Source organism: Budorcas taxicolor, chromosome X (genome assembly GCF_023091745.1).
Source record: "Budorcas taxicolor isolate Tak-1 chromosome X, Takin1.1, whole genome shotgun sequence".
Classification (NCBI taxonomy): Eukaryota; Metazoa; Chordata; class Mammalia; order Artiodactyla; family Bovidae; genus Budorcas; species Budorcas taxicolor.
Window position 1 is genome coordinate 117,448,695 of NC_068935.1, and position 20,815 is coordinate 117,469,509.

Sequence of the window (20,815 nt, forward strand, 5' to 3'; positions counted from 1 at the left end):
TTTGTCCCTCAGTGGATCATCAGCTAGGAATGGTTCTTAGAGTACAGAATGACTATAGTGGTAGAAAAAGAGATAGAGTAAGTGTTGTAAAACCCTCAGAGAGGATGTACTTGACTATGAGCATGTTAATGTAAATTATTCTATTCTATTCTTTGTTGTCCCAATGAAAATTGTGCTATTTCAGTCCACTAATCAGTGCTTAGCTGTGCTTTTAGATATTCCACTTTATCTGAATATCCTTAGCAAAAAAAAAAAACAAAAAAAAAAACATTATTAACTGACTGTGCCTTGGGAGCAGTTACTGTGAATTCAAATGCACATTTAGTTTAAAATAAAAATTAAAAATATACAAGATGATTATATTTCTTTATGCAAATTTATTTTCCTTCTTGCTAAAAAGATTTAGTTATTGCTTTTGCTTTAGATGGAACACAAATGAGGCATGAGAACTCCTGTTTCTTTTTCACAGTTGAAAACAACATTGAGTATTAGCACAGTCATTAATATTATATAAAATCTCTAGTTCAGTAGGTTATTGATTTGTGTGATACCACACAACAAAGAAAGTGACTATTTGAAAGAGGTACAGCTGAACTGTGATAATAATCATTTTAGACTCTTGGCTTGAGCTAATCAAAAGGTATTAAGTTATGTTTTTAGGACTTTGAGCTGCTTTTTATGTTGCTACGTGGATGACTAGTGAAACAAGGAATTTGAGCTTTATTCAACACACACAGTTTCATTATTCTCTTTATCTGGTAAAACACTGATTATGAAGTCAAATATAAACTTTAATTTTATATTGGAAAAATTTTAAAGGCATCATTCTTCAGATGTGATCCAAAGCCACAACCAGGGAATTCACAGGAAGAGTGTATTCACATTAATAATCTATTATTTATGTAAAGTTGAACTGATACTATCATTTAGAGCAAATATTTGTTAGTATGAAAAATGACTCAATGTCTTGAAATGATGATCTTTTAAAAAGAGTTACATATTAAAATTTTAATTTTATTTTTTGTGAACAGTCTAAGGAAATACATGTTGAATTCATAGTTTTATGAACATATTCTCAGTCACAGTGATATAATGGTTCCAGTAGAAAACAGTATTTTGAAAAGTAATTCTCATGCTAAGCATATCAAATCAGCAAATGCAGTGCATTTCAATGTCTGGTATCTGTGATTTCCCTTTCTCAGATTTGGTATTTCCAACTTGTCTTGGTATAGTAATATGAGACCAGTTAGGATACTACAGACCAAAGGGAAGCAGTTTTGCCCCCAGAGGATATTTGACTATGTCTGGAGACTTTTGGGTAGTCACAATTTCTAAAATACTTCTAGAAAGCCTGTGTGTATTATACACTTAATACATCTGAAACCAGACTAGCCACATTTCAGATGTTCAATAGTCACTTGTAATTGGTGACTACTTGTACTGATCAGAGTAGCTTGCCTATATTCTCACCTTTACCAGTATTCACTCATATCTTATGTACAGAAAAAAATAATAAGGATCTGTTCTGAGTCGTGCCACCAAGTGTTACCAGTATGTTCTTCTATTTAGCAAAGGAGTTTGTTCATCCAAGGATTTTATTAAGATTAAAACTTTCATATTAATGTTATATCCCACCTTTAAAATGACCACTTTTTATGATCTTTAGTCACAAAATCAGAAGGATTATCAGGAGGATGTGGTACAACTTCCATTTTAGTCCATCAGTTCTTGTACTTACAGTGCCAAGCCTGTTGAGCTGTATCACCTGTATCTCTATCACAGCCTAAAGTCAGTTGAATAATATTAAAAGGGGAGGTACTTTCCTGAGAGGAATCTTAAATAGTATTTTTCATTTACTCGAAGGAATTCTTATATACAAAGAGAGACAAAATATTTAAGTAGACTGTTCTCATTTAAAATTAAATAGACTATTCTTGTGATTTACTACCATTTAATGTGATACTGGAGTGCTCATTTGTATTTTCATGAGGATGATGAATCTGTGATTAATGACTTATAAATGATATTACATCAAAACTACCCCTCCTTTTAAAGTACAAGTATTATTGAATTAACTTTACTCTGGGCAAATAAGCAATAAATTAGGGTTATTGTCTGAGTAGCCAGACAGTGCTAACCAGAATCTTGGTATTTCTTGGAGAAAGTTGAAAATGCATCTTTCCTTAGTTTTTATTCTCCTGCAAAATATAGGGCTGTCATAAATATAAGATAAACATAATAAGTATCATTTTAATTGCTACTTTGAAAAAGTAAAGCAACCTCAAGATATTAATTAAATAGTGTATTCTCCCACAGAAAGCATAAACAAATTGTTTAGACGATTTAATCTACTGTTGAAAAGCTCTGTACTACTATATATGGCACCTGTGATGAATTTGAAGAACACATATTTTGGTTGAAATAACTTAATTTTTGTGCCTTTCCTCCCGTGGAATCTCTCTCAAATGGCCAGAAACTTGGGGGAATTTCTGTTTCTGGTTTTAAGAGGTGGCTTCACACTTGGCAACTTGAGGTGTGGTTGATACAACAGCAAAGTCTTTGAATTTCTCTAAAACACGTTAAGAAAGTTCTCCACTCACAAATGATGGGAATCTTAGAATTGAAGAGAATAGATTGTCAAATGAAACGTGATGGTAGGTGATAGAATTTGTTGAAATAGAGTTATCTATTCTTCATTAATTATTGCTGAAATGCACCATCTGCTTTAAAAGAATAATCATTTGTGGCATATCATCTTGATATGCCATTCATATGGCTTATGTGTCATTCATGACACATTCATGAGAAAATTAGTTTATTTTTGAACATCCACTTCAGTTCAGTTCAGTTCAGTTGCTCAGTCGTGTCCGACTCTTTGCAACCCCATGAACCGCAGTACGCCAGGCTTCCCTGTCCATCACCAACTCCCAGAGTCCACCCAAACCCATGTCCATTGTGTCAGTGATGCAATCCAACCATCTCATCCTGTCGTCCCCTTCTCCTCCTGCCTTCAATCTTTCCCAGCATCAGGATCTTTTCAAATGAGTCAGCTCTCTGCATCAGGTGGCCAAAGTATTGGAGTTTCAGCTTCAACATCCGTCCCTCCAATGAACACCCAGGACTGGTCTCCTTTAGGATGGACTGGTTGGATCTCCTTGCAGTCCAAAGGACTCTCAAGAGTCTTCTCCAACACCACAGTTCAAAAGCATCAATTCTTTGGTGCTCAGCTTTCTTTATAATCCGACTCTCACATCCATACATGTCCACTGAAAAAACCGTACCCTTGACTAGACGGACCTTTGTTGGCAAAGTAATGTCTCTGCTTTTTAATATGCTGTCTAGATTGTTCATAACTTTCCTTTCAAGGAGTAAGCATCTTTTAATTTCATGGCTGCAATCACCATCCTCAATGATTTTGGAACCCAGAAATATAAAGTCAGCACTGTTTCCACTGCTTCCCCATCTATTTGCCATGAAGTGATGGGACCAAATGCCATGATCTTAGTTTTCTGAATGTTGAGCTTTAAGCCAACTTTTTCACTCTCTTCTTTCACTTTCATCAAGAGGCTCTTTAGTTCTTCTTCACTTTCTGCCATAAGGGTGGTGTCATCTGCATATCTGAGGTTATTGATATTTCTCCCAGCAGTCTTGATTCCAGCTTGGGTTTCCTCCAGCCCAACGTTTCTCATGATGTACTCTGCATATAAGTTAAATAAGCAGGGTGACAATATACAGACTTGACATACTCCTTTTCCTATTTGGAACCAGTCTGTTGTTCCATGAACATCCACTTACTAGAGTCATTAATTTTGTATATTTGGCCAGTATGCTAGGGCAATAATACAGTGGGTTATCTACCTTTCAGCCAGATAATCTGTTAGATCTGGTAGGGAATGACTCCTTCAGTTCTTTGAGAATTCTTGGGTGAAGAGAATGAAGATATGTTTTGCCAATGAAGTTATATCAGAGGTATAGTACTGGTCAAATTGATATCTAAATGCTTGAAATATTTGGGGGAAGCTAAGTTTCATAAATGTCCATTGTAAGGGTTTGACGGTTATCTTCCAAGTAGGCTCTATGTGCATCAATAGTACTCTTGCCCAGAAAATATAAAATGGTATGTGTTTTATAAGCAGGTAATCAAGAACAGTGTGATAGGTAATATTAATGACTCAATATTTGACCTAAGATATAATACATTCATTTCTTCATAGCATGTGAAACATAGCATGTAAAACAAAATATGTTCTAGACAAATGATAATAGTAGACAATATACTAAATATTTGAGTCTGTTCCTTTAAGGGTCACCTAAAGCATCTTTTTCAATTCCTTCTCAATAATCTAATGATTGATTCTCATTCTGTAATGTGGAAGTTATTCATTTTTTGAATAACTTTGGCAGGTGTTTCTATCTAATTCCCCCTTAACTATTCCCTTCCTTTTAGAAGACAAGCACCCTTAAGGGAAATGATTATCTTTGATTCTTCTAAATAATTTTTCTCAAATCTAGCACTCTTAATCAGTATTGGTTTTAATGATACTGAATACTATATACTATTCCCCATTTTGAGATTAATTGGCTGTTACATATTAAGGAAAGAGTTTAATACACAACACATTTTCAAAGAGAAATCAGCCAGATGGATTTTTTTCCATTTCAGTGGTTGACAGACTTTTTTATTTATTCCACGTGGCATGTGCTCTTTCTGTCACATCTCTCACTTTAATGAGTTGATAATGTCACCAAATGGTTTTTGGCTATATCAGAACCTGTATGTGGAGGAAGTAACTAGAATTCCCTTATGAATACCTGCAAATGTCAAAAGAGTTTCTGTGGAGGCATTAAGGGAAAAGAGAACATCTGAGTTAGTGAAAAAAGGGAAGACACACTTTCTGGTAGATCTGTGATAGAAAGTACTTCGGATGGTGCAGTCACTTCTTCAGAAACACAGGAAGCAGAGCTGACTCACTGTGTCTGTTTGTGTGTGTGTGTGTGTGTAACTGTGACTCACCTTGATTCTTTGTTCACCTAAAAAGGTATCTAGTATACTAGATACTAGTGTATTTACTAGTATATTTATTTACATACATAGAGTTGGTTTAGATTTACTACTGAACATTGAAGAGTTTGATGAATACACATGTATTATTTAAGCTACCTATAACAAATACAGAGAAGGGAATGGTAAACCACTTCAGTATTCCTGCCTTGAGAACCCCATGAAGAATATGAAAAGGCAAAAAGATAGGACACTGAACAATGAACTCCCTAGGTCAGTAGGTGCCCAATATGTTACTGGAGATCAGTGGAGAAATAACTCCAGAAAAAATGAAGAGATGGGGCCAGAGCAAAAACAACACCCAGCTGTGGATGTGACTGGTGATGGAAGCAAGCTCCAATGCTGTAAAGAGTAATATTGCATAGAAACCTGGAATGTTAGCTCCATGAATCAAGGCAAATTGGAAGTGATCAAACAGGAGATGGCAAGAGTGAACATCAATATTTTAGGAATCAGCAAACTAAAATGGACTGGAATGGGTGAATTTAACTCAGATGACTATTATATCTACTACAGTGGGCAAGAATCCCTTAGATGAAATGGAGTAGCCATCACAGTCAACAAAAGGGTTCGAAATGCAGTACTTGGATGCAGTCTCAAAAACAACAGAATGATCTCTGTTCGTTTCCAAGGCAAGCCTTTCAATATCATGGTAATCCAAGTCTATGCCTTAACGGTAATGCTGAAGAAGCTGAAGTTGAATGGTTCTATCAAGACCTACAAGACCTTCTAGAACTAATGCCCCCAAAAAGATGTCTTTTTCATTATAGGTGACTGGAATGCAAAAGTAGGAAGTCAAGAAACACCTGGAGTAACAGGCAAATTTGGCCTTGGAGTACAGAATGAAGCAGGGCAAAGGCTAATAGGGTTCTGCCAAGAGAATGCACTGGTTATAGCAAACACCCTCTTCCAGCAACACAAGAGAAGACTCTACACATGGACATCACCAGATGGTCAACACCAAAATCAGATTGATTATATTCTTGCAGTCAAAGATGGAGAAGCTCTATACAGTCAGCAAAAACAAGACCGGGAGCTGACTGTGGTTCATATCATGAACTCCTTATTGGAAAATTCAGACTTAAATTGAAGGAAGTAGGGAAAACCACTAGGCCATTCAGGTATGACCTAAACCAATCCTTAAAAATTATACAGTGGAAGTGAGAAATAGAGTTAAGGGACTAGATCTGATAGAGTGCCTGATGAACTATGGACAGAGGTTCACTACATTGTACAGGAGACAGGGATCAAGACCATCCCCAAGAAAAAGAAATGCAAAGAGCAAAATGGCTATCTGAGGAGGCCTTACAAATAGCTGTGAAAAGAAGACAAGCCAAAAGCAAAGGAGACAAGGAAAGATATACCCATTTGAATGCAGAGTTCCAAAGAATAGCAAGAAGAGATAAGAAAGCCTTCCTCAGTGATCAGTGCAAAGAAATAGGGGAAAACATAGAATGGGAAAGACTAGAGATCTCTTCAAGAAAATTAGAGATACCGAGGGAACATTTCATGCAAAGATAGGCACAATAAAGGACAGAAATGGTATGGACCTAACAGAAGCAGAAGATATTAAGAAGTGACAAGAATACACAGAAGAACTGTACAAAAAAGATCTTCATGACCCAGATAATCACGATGGTATGATCACTCACCTAGAGCCAGACATCCTGGAATGTGAAGTCAGGTGGGCCTTAGGAAACATCACTATGAACATAGCTAGTGGAGGTGATGGAATTCCAGTTGAACTATTTCAAATCCTAAAAGATGGTGCTGTGAAAGTGCTGCACTCAATATGCCAACAAATTTGGAAAACTCAGCAGTGGCCACGGAACTGGAAAATGTCAGTTTTCATTCCAATCCCAAAGAAAGGCAATGCCAAAGAATGTTCAAACTACCACACAATTGCACTCATCTCACATGCTAGTAAAGTAAAGCTCAAAATTCTCCAAGCCAAGCTTCAGCAATACGTGAACCGTGAATTCCAGATGTTCAAGCTGGTTTTAGAAAAGGCAGAGGAACCAGAGATCAAATTGCCAACATCCGCTGGATCATGGAAAAAGCAAGAGAGTTCCAGAAAAACATCTATTTCTGCTTTATTGACTATGCCAAAGCCTTTGATTGTGTGGATCACAAGAAACTGTGGAAAATTCTGAGAGAGATGGCAATACCAGACCACCCGACCTGCCTCTTGAGAAATCTGTATGCAGGTCAGGAAGCAACAGTTAGAACTGGACATGGAACAACACACTGGTTCCAAATAGGGAAAGGATTGTGTCAAGGCTGTATATTGTCACCCTGTTCATTTAACTTATATGCAGAGTACATCATGAGAAAGCTGGGCTGGATGAAGCACAAGCTGGAATCAAGACTGCTGGGAGAAATATCAATAACCTCAGATATGCAGATGACACCACTCTTATGGCAGAAAGCCAGGAAGAGCTAAAGAGTCTCTTGATGAAAGAGGAGATTGAAAAAGTTGGCTTAAAACTCAACATTCAGAAAACTAAGATCATGACATCCAGTCCCATCACTTTGTGGCAAATAGATGGAGAAACAGTGGCCACAGTGGCAGACTTTATTTTGGGGGGCTCCAAAATCACTGCAGATGGTGACTGCAGCCATGAAATTAAAAGATGCTTACTGCTTGGAAGAAAAGTAATGACCAACCTAGACAGCATATTAAAAAGCAGAGATATTGCCAACAAAGGTCTGTCTAGACAAGGCTGTGGTTTTTCCAGTAGTCATGTATGTATGTGAGAGTTGGACTATACAGAAAGCTGAGTGCCGAAGAATAGATGCTTTAGAACTGTGGTGTTGAAGAAGACTCTTGAGTGTCCCTTGGACTTCTGGAAATCCAACCAGTCCATCCTAAAGGAAATCAGTCCTGAGTGTTCATTGGAAGGACTGATGTTGAAGCTGAAACGCCAATACTTTGGCCACCTGATGTAAAGAGCTGACTCATTTGAAAAGACCCTGATGCTGGCAAAGATTGAAGGCAAGAAGAGAAGGGGATGACAGAGGATGAGATGGCTGGATGGCATCATCAACTGGATGGACATAGTTTGAGCAAGCTCAGTGAGTTGGTGATGGACAGGGAAGCCTGGTGTGTTGAAGTCCAAGGGGTCGCAAAAAGTTAGACATGACTGAGCAACTGAACTGAGTGGAACTGATTGGAAATAAAACTAGCCTCCAGGCATTAACTCAAAGACTGACATCTGCCTACTGAAACGAAGCATGCAGGGAGCCCCGAGCTTCCTAGTCTCATCTTTGTTGTGCACTTAGTATTTGTATGACCATGGCATGATGTTTAACCTGTGAGTCATTTTCTACATCTGTAAAATCAGAAATTTGGATGTCACATACTTTAGTGACATCACTTTAGTCAGTCTTCACTCTGAAGGTTTGCATGTGGTTGTGTGTAAATAAGACAGCCTTGATTTAATTCCCTCTATATCACTTAGCTAGTGCCTAAGATTGTCTCATCGTTTTCAAAAGGGATATAAATAGGAAGATTAAACACAAATAGGAATGTAAAATGCTTATAATATATAGAATCTCTCAAATTTTAACTACTGTTATGAGTTTTTAAGCCTTCAAAATGCCTTAAATATTTTTAATTTTAGTATAAAGCCTTCTATTTGCAATATGAATAGCAATATGAATTTGCAATATGAATAAACTCTTCTGGTTCAGCCTTTAAAATTATGTTCCAAGTTTGATCATAAGCACAAAATAAAAACATAGTGTATTTTATGACATATGCTTTATTATATGGAAAAGTATTCTGAAGATACAGAGTGTCAAGAGCTAAACTAATCAATGAAAAATGTAAATTTCTTTAATGAGTAAGTCAGTGCTGTGCTGTGCTTAGTCACTCAGTCCTGTCCAACTCTTTGCGACCCCATGGACTGTAGCCCACCAGGCTCCTCTGTCCATGGGATTCTCCAGGCAGGGATACTGGAGTGGGTTGCCATGCCCATCTCCAGGGAATCTGTCCAACCCAGGGATCAAACACAGGTCTCCACCATTGCAGGTGGATTCTTCACAGTCTGAGCCCCAAGGGAAGCAGTGTAAATCAATATAAAATGCTTATTTCTATATGAATTTTGGCATATTTCAAATCTTTGCTCTTAAAAAGAATTTATAATCTAGATATCAAAGTAAGAATTAAACAGTAAAAGTAGTATAATTCATAGTTGTTAAGAACAAATATTGATTACTGGACTTTGAACAAGCCAGATTAGCATATGATTTGATGATGAGAAAAATCCTGAGTTAGGAGACAGTTATTCAACTGAATGTTGATAAAGGGCTAGACTGCAATGAACAAAGAGTGATGCACATTAAGTGGAAGAACGGCATGAGTATTAGGGCAGGAGTGGAAAAGACGGTGATGTGTTTTGGAGACAGTGGATAGATAGGGCTGGAGATGTTAAGGAGATAAGGCTAAAATGATGAAACTGAGATCCTTAAATGCCTGTTTAAGGACTAGGATTTTTCCTTCCAAGACAGAAAGAGGAAAGTGTAATTTTAACACAGGACAAGTAATTTGCAGGGGTGTACCTAGCCTTTCCTGATAGCTCAGCTGGTAAAGAATCCGCCTGCAATGCGGGAGACCCTGGTTCGATTCCTGGGTCAGGAAGATCCCCTGGAGAAGGGATAGGCTATCCACTCCTGTATTCTTGGGCTTCCCTGGTGGCCCAGATGGTAAAGAATTTGCCTGCAATGCAGGAGACCTGGGTTGGGAAGATCCCCTGGAGGAGGGCATGGCAAGCTTGCATGCTGATGTTATTGGCTAAGTCTAGCCTTTACATTGATCTGATTTGTTGTCATATAGCAGGTACTTTGCTCTGATTGGCGGACTCCTGGTCTGTACATTGCTCTGATTGGCTGACTTCTAACCTGACCCATTTGGCTTACCTCAAGCCTGTACGTTGCTCTGACACCTAACAGCTCACCTCTAGCCTGAACCTTGCTCTGATTGCCTGACCTCAGGCCTGTACTTTGTCCTGATTGGTGGAATCCTAGCCCATACTTTGCTTTGATTGGCTGAGTCCTGGCCTGTACTTTGCTCTGACTGACTACTTCTTAGACTGTCCATATGTATGATTGGCTGAATACTAGCTCATACTTTGCTGTGATTGTCTGAATCCTGGCCAGTACTTTGTTCTAATTGGCTGACTCTTAGGCTGCACCTCTTGTTGACTGGCTGACACCTAGACTGTACATTACTATGATTGGCTGATTGTAGCTTGTACTTTGCCCTGATTGCCTGACTCAAAGACTATACATTACTCTGATTGGCGGACCTCTAGCCTGTACTCTGAACTGATTGGCTGACTACTAGCCAGTACCTTACTCTGATTGTCTTACAGTAGCCTGTAATTTGCCCTTATCAACTGACTCCTAACTTGTATATTGCTCTGATTGGCTAACTCCTAACCTGTGCATTGCTCAGAGTGGCTAACTCCTATCATGTATATTGCTCTATTAAAGACTCTCAGCATTTCCCTGCACTGATTGGCTGACTTGAAATTGCACACTGCTCTGATTGTCTGACTCTGGATGGTGCATTGTTCTGATTTGCTAACTCCTAGATGGTGCCTTACTCTGATTGGCTGACTCGAGCCTGTACATTGCCCTGATTGGCTGCCTCCTATCCCTTACTTTCTCTGATTGGCTGACTCCTGCCCTATATTGTTCTGATTATCTGAGTCCTAGTCCTATGGTCTGATTGGGTTCTACAGAATCTGTTCACTGCTATAATTGGCTGAATCCGAGCCCATAGTGTGTTGAGATTGCCTGACTCCTGGCCTGTATGTTGCCCTGATTGGCTAACTCCAAGTGTTCTTTGATCTGATTGGCTGACTCTTAGCCTACACCTTGTTCTGATTGGTGAAAACTAGCCTACCCTGATTGGCTGACTTCTGGCCAGTACTTTGTTCTGATTGGCTGACTCCTAGCCAGGTATTAGCCCTGATTGGCTGACTCTGAGCCTGATCTTTACCCTGATTGGCCAAATCTGAGCATGTACATTTAATTGTTTGGCTGACTCAAGCCTGTAATTTGTCCTAATTGGCTGACTCGTAGGCTCTATTTGGCTCTGATTGGCTAACTCCTATCCAGTAGTTTGCTCTGATTGGATGACTCCTGGCCTGTACTTTGCATTGATTGGCTGACTCAAAGCTTGCATGCTGATGGTATTGGCTAAGCCTAGTCTTTACATTGATTTTGTTTGCTATCTTATTGTATTATGGTCTGACTAGATGACTACTACCCCATAGTTTACTCTGATTGGCTGAACTCTAGCCTATTCTTTGCTCTGATTGGCTGACTCATAGCCTGTTCCTTGCTCTGATCGGCTAAGTCCGAGTCTTTACTTTGTGCCGATCAGCTGAGTTCTAGCCTGTACATTTCTCTGATTGGCTGAACTCTAGCATATATTTTGCCCTGATTGGCTGACTCCTATCTTTTATTTTTCTCTGATTAGCTAACTCCCATCAGGTAGTTTGCTCTGATTGACTACTGGCCTGTACATTGCTCTAATTGGCTGACTTCTAGCCAATACCTTGTTCTGATTGGCTAAACTCTAGGCTATACTTTGCTCTGATTGGCTGACTCCTAACCTGTTCTTTTCCCTTATTGGCTGAGTCCAAGCCTGTACTTTGCCCTGATTGGCTGAGTCATAACCTATGCATTTCTCTGATTGGCTAACTGCCATCAGGTAGTTTGCTCTGATTGGCTGTCTCCTAACCAGTTCCTTATACTAATTGGCTGAACTCTAGCCTATACATTTTTCTGATTGGCTGACTCCTAACTTGTCCTTAGCTCTGATTGGCTGAACTCTAGCCTATACATTTCTCTGATTGGCTGACTCCTAACTTGTCCTTAGCTCTGATTGGCTGAGTTCAAACCTGTGCTTTGCCATGACTGGCTGAGTCCTAACCTGAACATTTCTCTAACTGGCTGTACTCTAGCCAGTCTTTTGCCCTGACTGGCTGATTCTTAACCTGTTCTTTACTCTTATTGGCTGAGTCCGAGCCTGTACTTTGCCCTGATTAGCTGAGTTCTAGCCTGTACATTTCTCTGATTGGCTAAACTGTAGCCTGTAGTTTTCTCTGATTGGCTGACCCGTAGCAACTACATTGTTGTGATTGGTTGAAATCTAGCCAACACTTTACTTTGATTGGCTGAATCCTAACCTGTCCTTGGCTCTGATTGGCCTAGCCCGAGCCTGTACTTTACCATGATTGGCTGAGTCCTGACCTGAACATTTCTCTGATTGGCTGAACTCTAGCCTGTCATTTTCCCTGATTGGCTGGCTACTGGCATGTACATTGCTCTGATTGGCTGGCTCTAGCCAGTACCTTGGTCTGATTGGCTGACTGTAGGCTCTAGTTTGCCCTTATTACCTGACTCCTAACTTGTATATTGCTCTGATTGGCTGATCCTTAGCCTGTGCATTGCTCTGATTTTCTGACTCCTGTACTTTGCTCTGAGTGGCTAAGTCCTATCTGGTACTTTTCTCTGATTGGCTGAGTCCTGGCCTTGCCTTGCACTGATTGGCTGACTTGAAATTGCCTGATTGAAAGTGAAAGTGTTAGTCACTCAGTCCTGTCCGACTCTTTGCCACCCCAGGGACTGTAGCCTGCCAGGTTCCTCCATCCATGGGATTATCCAGGCAAGAATACTGGAGTGGGTTGCCATTTCCATCTCCAGGGGACCTTCCTGACCCAGGGATCGAACTTGGGTCTCTCTCATTGTAAGCTGACTCTGAAGAGTCTGAGCCACCAGGGAAGAGCTTTCCCTGATTGGCTGACTCCTATTCTTTAATTTTCTCTTATTGGCTGACTTCTGCTGCTAAGTCACGTCAGTCGTGTCCAACTCTGTGTGACCCCACAGACAGCAGCCCACCAGACTCCCATCCCTGGGACTCTCCAGGCAACAATACTGGAGTGGGTTGCCATTGCCTTCTCCAATTGGCTGACTTCTAGCCTGCATTTAACCCTGACAGGCTGACTCCTAACCTGTACCTTGGTTGATTGGCTGAACTCTAGCCAGTATGTTGCTCTCATTAGATGTCTTGCAGCACTTGTATATTGGGCTTCCCTGATAGTTCATGGTAAAGAATCCACCTGCAATGCAGGAGACCCCAATTTGATTCCTGGGTTGAGAAGATCCCGTGGAGAAGGGATAGGCTACCCACTCCAGTATTTTTGGGCTTCCCTGGTGGAATTCTGCAATGCACAAGACCTGGGTTCAATCCCTGGGTTAGGTAGACCCCCTGGAGGAGGGCACGGCAACCCACTCTAGTATTCTTGACTGGTGAATCCCCATGGACAGAGGAGCCTGGTGGGCTGCAGTCCATGGGGTCGCAAACAGTCAGTCAGGACTGAGCAACTAAACACAGAACAGCCTGTATCTTACTCTGGTTGGGTGACTCCTAACCCGTATTTTGCTCTGTTTGGCTGACTCTTGGCCTGTATATTGCTCTGATTAACTAAGTCCAACCTTGCACTCTGCTGTTGCCTGACTCGAACCTGTACGTTGGTCTGATTCACTGACTCCTACCTTTACTTTGCTCTGACTGGCTAACTCCTAGCATGTCCTTTGTTCTGATTGGTTGACTCGTAGCCTGTATACTTTGATCTGATTGGATGACTCCTAGCCTACACCTTGTTCTGATTTGCTCACCTCTAGCCTGTATGTTGTTCTGATTGGCTGACTCCTAGACTGTACCTTACTCTCATTGGCTCATTGTAGCCTTTACTTTGCCTTGACTCCTTGATTGGCTGACTCAAAACTTGGGCTTAACTGATTAAGTCTAGCCTTTACAGTGGTAGGATTTGCTGTCCCCTACCCAGTTGTGTGCTCTGATTGGCTGACTCCTGGCCTGTACTTTGCTCTTATTGGCTGACTCCTAGCCTGTACCTTGCTCTGATTGGCTGACTATAGCCTGTAGTTTGCCATGATTAGCAGACTTCTAGCCTGTATATTGCTCTGATTAGCTGATTCTTAGCCTGTACTTTGCTCTGATGGTCTAACTCCGTTCCAGTAGTTTGCTCTGACTGGCTGGCTCCTGGCCTGTATTTTTCCCTGATTGACTGATTCCTAGCCCCTACTTTGCTCTGACTGGCTGGCTCTTGGCCTATACGTTGCTGTGATTGGCTGATTCCAGGCCTATACTTTGTTCTGAATGGCTAACTCCTAGCCTGTACATTGCTCTGATTGGCTGACTCCTTGCCTGCACTTCGCACTGACTGGCTGACTTGAAGCTTGCACTCTGCTCTGATTGTCTGACTCTAGCTTGTGCATTGGTCTGATTTGCTGACTCCTAGACTATACCTTACTGTAATTGGCTGATTCAAGCCTATACTATGTCCTGATTGGCTGACTCCTAGCTCCTACTTTTGCCTGATTGGCTGACTCCTAGACTGTTCTTTGCTCACTACTGATTCCTAGCATCTCCTTTGCTGTGATTGGCTGCTTCTTAGTCTGTACCTTGCTCTGGTTGGCTGACTCCTAGCCTGTGCTTTAGTTACCAAAATGTAAAAATCTCAACATTCAGAAAACTAAGATCATGGCATCTGGTCCCATCACTTCATGACAGATAGATGGGGAAACAGTGGAAACAGTGACTAACTATTTTGGGGGGCTCTGAAATCACTGCAGATGGTGGTTGCAACCATGAAATTAAAAGACGCTTACTCCTTGGAAGGAAAGTTATGGCCAACCTAGATGCATATTAAAAAGCAGAAATATTACTTTGCCAACCAAGGTCCATCTAGTCAAGGCTATGGTTTTTCCAGTGATCATGTATAGATGTGAGAGTTGGACTGTGAAGAAAGCTGAGTGCCAAAGAATTGATGCTTTTGAACTGTGGTGTTGGAGAAGACTCTTGAGAGTCCCTTGGACTGCAAGGAAATCCAACCAGTCCATTCTAAAGGAGATTAGTCCTGGGTGTTCATTAGAAGGAATGATGCTAAAGCTGAAACCTCAATACTTTGGACACCTGATGCGAAGAGCTGACTCATTGGAAAAGACCCTGATTCTGGGAGGGATTGAGGCCAGGAGGAAAAGGGGACAACAGACGATGAGATGGCTGGATGGCATCACCGACTCGATGGACATGGGTTTGAGTAAACTCTGGGAGTTGGTGATGGACAGGGAGGCCTGGCATGCTGCGATTCATGGGGTTGCAAAAAGTCGGACACGACTGAGTGACTGAACTGAACTGAACTGATGTAGGTTCCAACTGCTTGCTTCTCAAAAGCCAATAAACAGGCCAGATTTGTGGAAAGGAAATGTTGCTTAATTTAGGTGCTGGCAACTGGGGTGGCAAGAGGAATGTCAGGCCCAAGGCCAACTCCCCACCACTGGCAACCTTTAGGGTAAGAAGGAGCTTTTATAGACAGAAGGAGGGGGCTATATGCAGCTCTGATATATTATCAGCTCTGATAATCATAGAATGGTCATCAGTGGTCTGAGTCATCTTGGTTGTTTTAGATACTCTTAAGCTTCAGTTCCAGGGTCCATTTGTTCCCATTTCTTTGAGACCAGTTCTCAGAATTGTGGCACCTTATGTCATGGGTATAGTATGGTCATCATGAAGTTAACTTCTTCACCCTAGTGTTTGGTATCTATATGACAGCTCATAGGAAGTGTCTCAGAGTATTATCTCAAGGCTTTGAGAAAGATTTAAAGGTCACTGTCTATGCTTGATCAGTATATTATTCTTTTTTTTTAAATTTTATTTATTTATTTATTACTTTACAATACTGTATTGGTTTTGCCATACATCAACATGAATCCGCCACAGGTGTACATAAGTTCCCACTCCTGAACCCCCCTCCCACCTCCCTCCCCATACCATCCCTCTGGGTTATCCCAGTGCACCAACCCCAAGCATCCTGTATCCTGCTTCGAACCTAGACTGGCGATTCATTTCTTATATGATATTATACATGTTTCAATGCCATTCTCCCAAATCATTCCACCCTCTCCCTCTCCAACAGAGTCAAAAAGTCTGTTCTGTACATCTGTGTCTCTTTTGCTGTCTCACATACAGGGTTATCGTTACCATCTTTCTAAATTCCATATATATGTGTTAGTATACTGTATTGGTGTTTTTCTTTCTGGCTTACTTCACTGTGTATAATCAGCTCCAGTTTCATCCACCTCATTAGAACTAACTCAAATCTTTTTTGACTGTTTTCCTTGTTTTTCACATATTCTCATTTTTCTGATTAAACTTATTCTTTGACTAAAGTTTTCTACACACAAAAGACTGGCTGAGGACATGCTGGAGGGTGTGGTAGGGCAAGGATCATAGGGTTCTGCTCTGTTTCAACCTTTCCTTTTCTTAGATATTCATCAGTCTTGTATAGGGACAGGTACAGAAGAAAGGAAATATTACTTAGTCATAGTACCTGGACAAACACTTGAAAATTACTAGACATGACAATGAAGATAACAATCAAAATGCATCTTTTTATTATTTTCTGAATGTATTTTTTCTTAATGGTTAAAGCATATGTACAATGTATGCTTAGTAGGCCATAAACAGGCTGTATTGGTTAGCCTAAAGTTCAAGATAAATCACATGCAGGCCAGAATTATTTCCCCATACCTCAGTAGGTGAAAATTTCTTCTATCATTTTCCCCTTTTAATTACAGCTCCTTTCACAGAATGTGTCGATAATCAACATATTTTACCCACATTGGCAGAGTGGAAATCTTTTCCCTATTCTGGATCCATCCATGTCTCTCAGTTCTAGTCCTCACTTTGATCTGATTGGCTGACTCCCAGCCTGTGATGTTCCCTGATTGTCAGAGTCTTAACTTGTACTTTGCTCTGATTGGCTGACTCCTAGTCTCTACCTTGCTCTATTTGGCTTAGTACTAGCTGGTACTTTACTCTGTTTGTCTGTCTCCTAGCCTGTACCTTACTCTGATTGGCTCTCTCCTAGTCTTTGCTTGATTTGCTGACTTCAAGCTGGTATTCCTTAAATCCTAAGCATCAGGAGAGATAAGAAGGCCTTTGTAAGTGAACAATGCCCCCCCCCCAAAAAAAAAGAAGAAGAAGAAAACCATAGAAAGGAAAAGGCTATAGATCTCTGCCAGGAAAGTGGAGATACAAATGGAACATTTCATGCAAAGGTGGGCACAATAAAGGACAGAAATGACAAGGACTTAACAGAAGCAAAGAGAAAAAGAAGATATGGCAAGAGTATACAGAAGAACTATGTAAAAAGGTCTTCATGACTGAGATAACCACAATGGTATAGTCAATCACCAGACATGAGCCAGACATCCTGGATTGAGAAGTCAAGTGAGCCCTAAGAATCATTATTATGAAGAAAGCTAGTGGAGGTGATGGAATTCCAGCTGAACTGTTTCACGTCCTAAAAGATGATGCTGTTAAAGTGCTACATTCAATATGCCCACAAATTTGGAAAACTCACCAGTGGCCACAGGACTGGAAAAGGTCAGTTTTTATTCCAACCCCAAAGAAAGGCAATGCCAAAGAATGTTGAAACTACTGTATAATTGCACTCATTTCACGTTCTTCAAGGTAATGCCCCAAATCCTTCCAGCTAGCCTTTGACATTACATGAACCGAGAACTGGGTTTAGAAAAACCAAAGGAACCAGAGATCAAATTGCCAATGTTCATTGGATCATAGAAAAAAGCATGAGAATTGCAAAACACATCTGCTTTATTGAGTAAGCTAAAGCCTCTGATACTACACTTGATCATAGCCAAAAGGCCGAGAAGCAATTCCAATCCCAAAGAAAGGCAATGCCAAAGAATGCTCAGACTACCACACAATTGCACTCATCTCACACGCTAGTAAAGTAATGCTCAAAATTCTCCAAGCCAAGCTTCAGCAATACGTGAACGTGAACTTCCAGATGTTCAAGTTGGTTTTAGAAAAGGCAGAGGAACCAGAGATCAAATTGCCAACATACGCTGGATCATCAAAAAAGCAAGAGTTCCGGAAAAATATCTATTTCTGCTTTATTGACTATGCCAAAGCCTTTGACTGTCTGGATCACAATAAACTGTGGAAAATTCTGAAAGAGATGGGAATACCAGACCACCTGATCTGCCTCTTGAGAAACCTATATGCAGGTCAGGAAGCAACAGTTAGAACTTGACATGGAACAGCAGACTGGTTCCAAATAGGAAAAGGAGTACATCAAGGCTGTATATTGTCACCCTGCTTATTTAACTTTATGCAGAGTACATCATGAGAAATGCTGGGCTGGAAGAAGTACAAGCTGGAATCAAGATTGCCAGGAGAAATATCAGTAACCTCAGATATGCAGATGACACTACCCTTATGGCAGAAAGTGAAGAGGAACTAAAGAGCCTCTTGATGACAGTGAATGAAGAGAGTGAAAAAGTTGGCTTAAAGCTCAACATTCAGAAAACTAAGATCATGGTATCTGGTCCTATCACTTCTTGGGAAATAGATGGGGAAACAGTGGAAAAACTGTCAGACTTTATTTTGGGGGGCTCCAAAATCACTGCAGATGGTGAGTGCAGCCATGAAGTTAAAAGATGCTTACTCCTTGGAAGAAAATTTATGACCAACCTAGATAGCATATTGAAAAGCAGAGACATTACTTTGCCAACAAAGGTCCGTCTAGTCAAGGCTATGGTTTTTCCAGTGGTCATGTATGGATGTGAGAGTTGGACTGTGAAGAAAGCTGAACACCGAAGAATTGATGCTTTTGAACTGTGGTGTTGGAGAAGACTCTTGAGAGTCCCATGGACTGCAAGGAAATCCAACCAGTCCATTCTAAGGGAGATCAGCCCTGGGTGTTCTTTGGAAGGAAAGATGCTAAAGCTGAAACTCAAGTACTTTGGCCACCTCATGCGAAGAGTTGACTCATTGGAAAAGACTCTGATGCTGGGAAGGATTGGGGGCAGGAGGAGAAGGGGACGACCGAGGATGAGATGGCTGGATGGCATCCCCGACTCAATGGACATGAGTTTGAGTGAACTCCGGGAGTTGGTGATGGATAGGGAGGCCTGGCGTGCTGCAGTTCTTGGAGTCACAAAGAGTCGGACATGACTGAGTGACTGAACTGAACTGAAAGCCTCTGATTATTTGGACCATATCAAACTTTGGAAAATTCTTCAACAGTTGGGCATACCAGACACCATACCTATCTCCTGAGAAATCTAAGTGCAGGAGAAGAAGCAACGATGAGAACCAGACATGGAAAAATGAATTCATTCAAAATTGGGAAAGGAGTATGTCAAGCTTATATATTGTCACCCTGCTTATTTAAATTATATGCAGAGTACATCACGCAAAATGCTGGGCTGGATGACTCACAAGCTGAAATCAAGGTTACTTTAAGAAATATCAACAACCTTAGAAATGCTGATAATATCACTCTAATGGCAGAAAGCAAAGAGGAACTAAAGAGCCTCTTGATGAAGGTGAAAGAGGAGAGTGAAAAGCTAACTTAAAACTCAACATTAAAAAAGCTAAGATCATGACATCTGCTCCCATCACTTCGTGGCAAATAGTTGGGGAAAAGGTGGAAATGGTGACAGATTTTATTTTCTTGGGCTCCAAAATTACTGCGGATGGTGACTGCATGAAATTAAAAGATGCTTGCTCCTTGGAAGAAAAGCTGTGACAAATCTAGATAGCATAATAAACAGCAGAAACATCACTTAGCCCACAAAGGCCCATATAGTCAAAGCTATGGTTTTTCCTGTAGTCTTATATGGCTGTTAGACTTGGATCATAAAGAAGACTGAGTGCCAAAGAATTGATGCTTTCAAAATGTGGTGCTGGAGAAGACACTTGAGAGTTCCTTGGACAGCAAGGAGATCAAACCAGTCTGTCTGTAAGGAAATTAATCCTGAATATTCCTGGAAGAACTGATGCTGAAGCTGAAGCTCCAGTACTTTGGCCACCTTATGTGAAGAGCCAACTCATTGGAAAAATCCTGATCCTGGGAAAGATTGAGGGTAGAAGGAGAAGGGGATTACAGAGGATTAGATGGTTGGGTGGCATCATCGACTCAGTGAACATGAGTTTGAGCAAACTCTAGGAGATGGTGAAGGACAGGGAAGCCTGGCATGCTGCAGTCCATGCGGTCGCAAAGAGTCAAAGATGACTTAGCAACTGAACAACAATAAAACATCACATATACTGTGTATATGAGTTGCCCCTGTTTGCACATAGCATGCTTGCTGTTAACAATATGGGAGTTAAACAAACTTAGTTCGTGTTTACAAACTCATTTAAATGTTCTGGGTTTCATTCTTTTCCTTTCATCCATCTTCTGGAGTTTTTGCATCTTTTTACTAGTTTAACTCTTACTTTTTATTTTAAAATTTTAGCTATTTTTAAAAACTTTTTATCCTGTATTGGGATATAGCCGATGAACAAACTATGTTGTGATAGTTTCAGGTGAATATATACACACTGCTGTATTTAAAATGGATAAAGAACAGGGACCTACTGTATAGCACATGGAACTCAGCTTAATGTTATGTGGCAGCCTGGATAGAAGGGGGGCTTTGAGGGAGAATGGATACATGTGTGTGTATGGCTGAGTCCCTTCAGTGTAACTGTTTTAGATTAATCTTTTTCATATGCCACCTTGCAGGCTATGAGTTTTGATGTCATTTAAGAATGCTTTTCTTCTACTAGGTTAATTTTTCTTATTTACAGTTTATTTGATGTATTCAGAAGATTTGATTTTACTCCTTTTTTCTTAC

General features: G+C 40.5%; 1 non-coding gene across 1 annotated transcript; it reads right to left on the bottom strand.

Moving 5' to 3' along the window:
- Positions 1-17,647: 17,647 nt before the first annotated feature.
- Positions 17,648-17,843, bottom strand: LOC128070680 (U2 spliceosomal RNA). The gene has a single exon (XR_008201654.1). It is a non-coding gene; the product is annotated as a U2 spliceosomal RNA (small nuclear RNA).
- Positions 17,844-20,815: the final 2,972 nt, after the last annotated feature.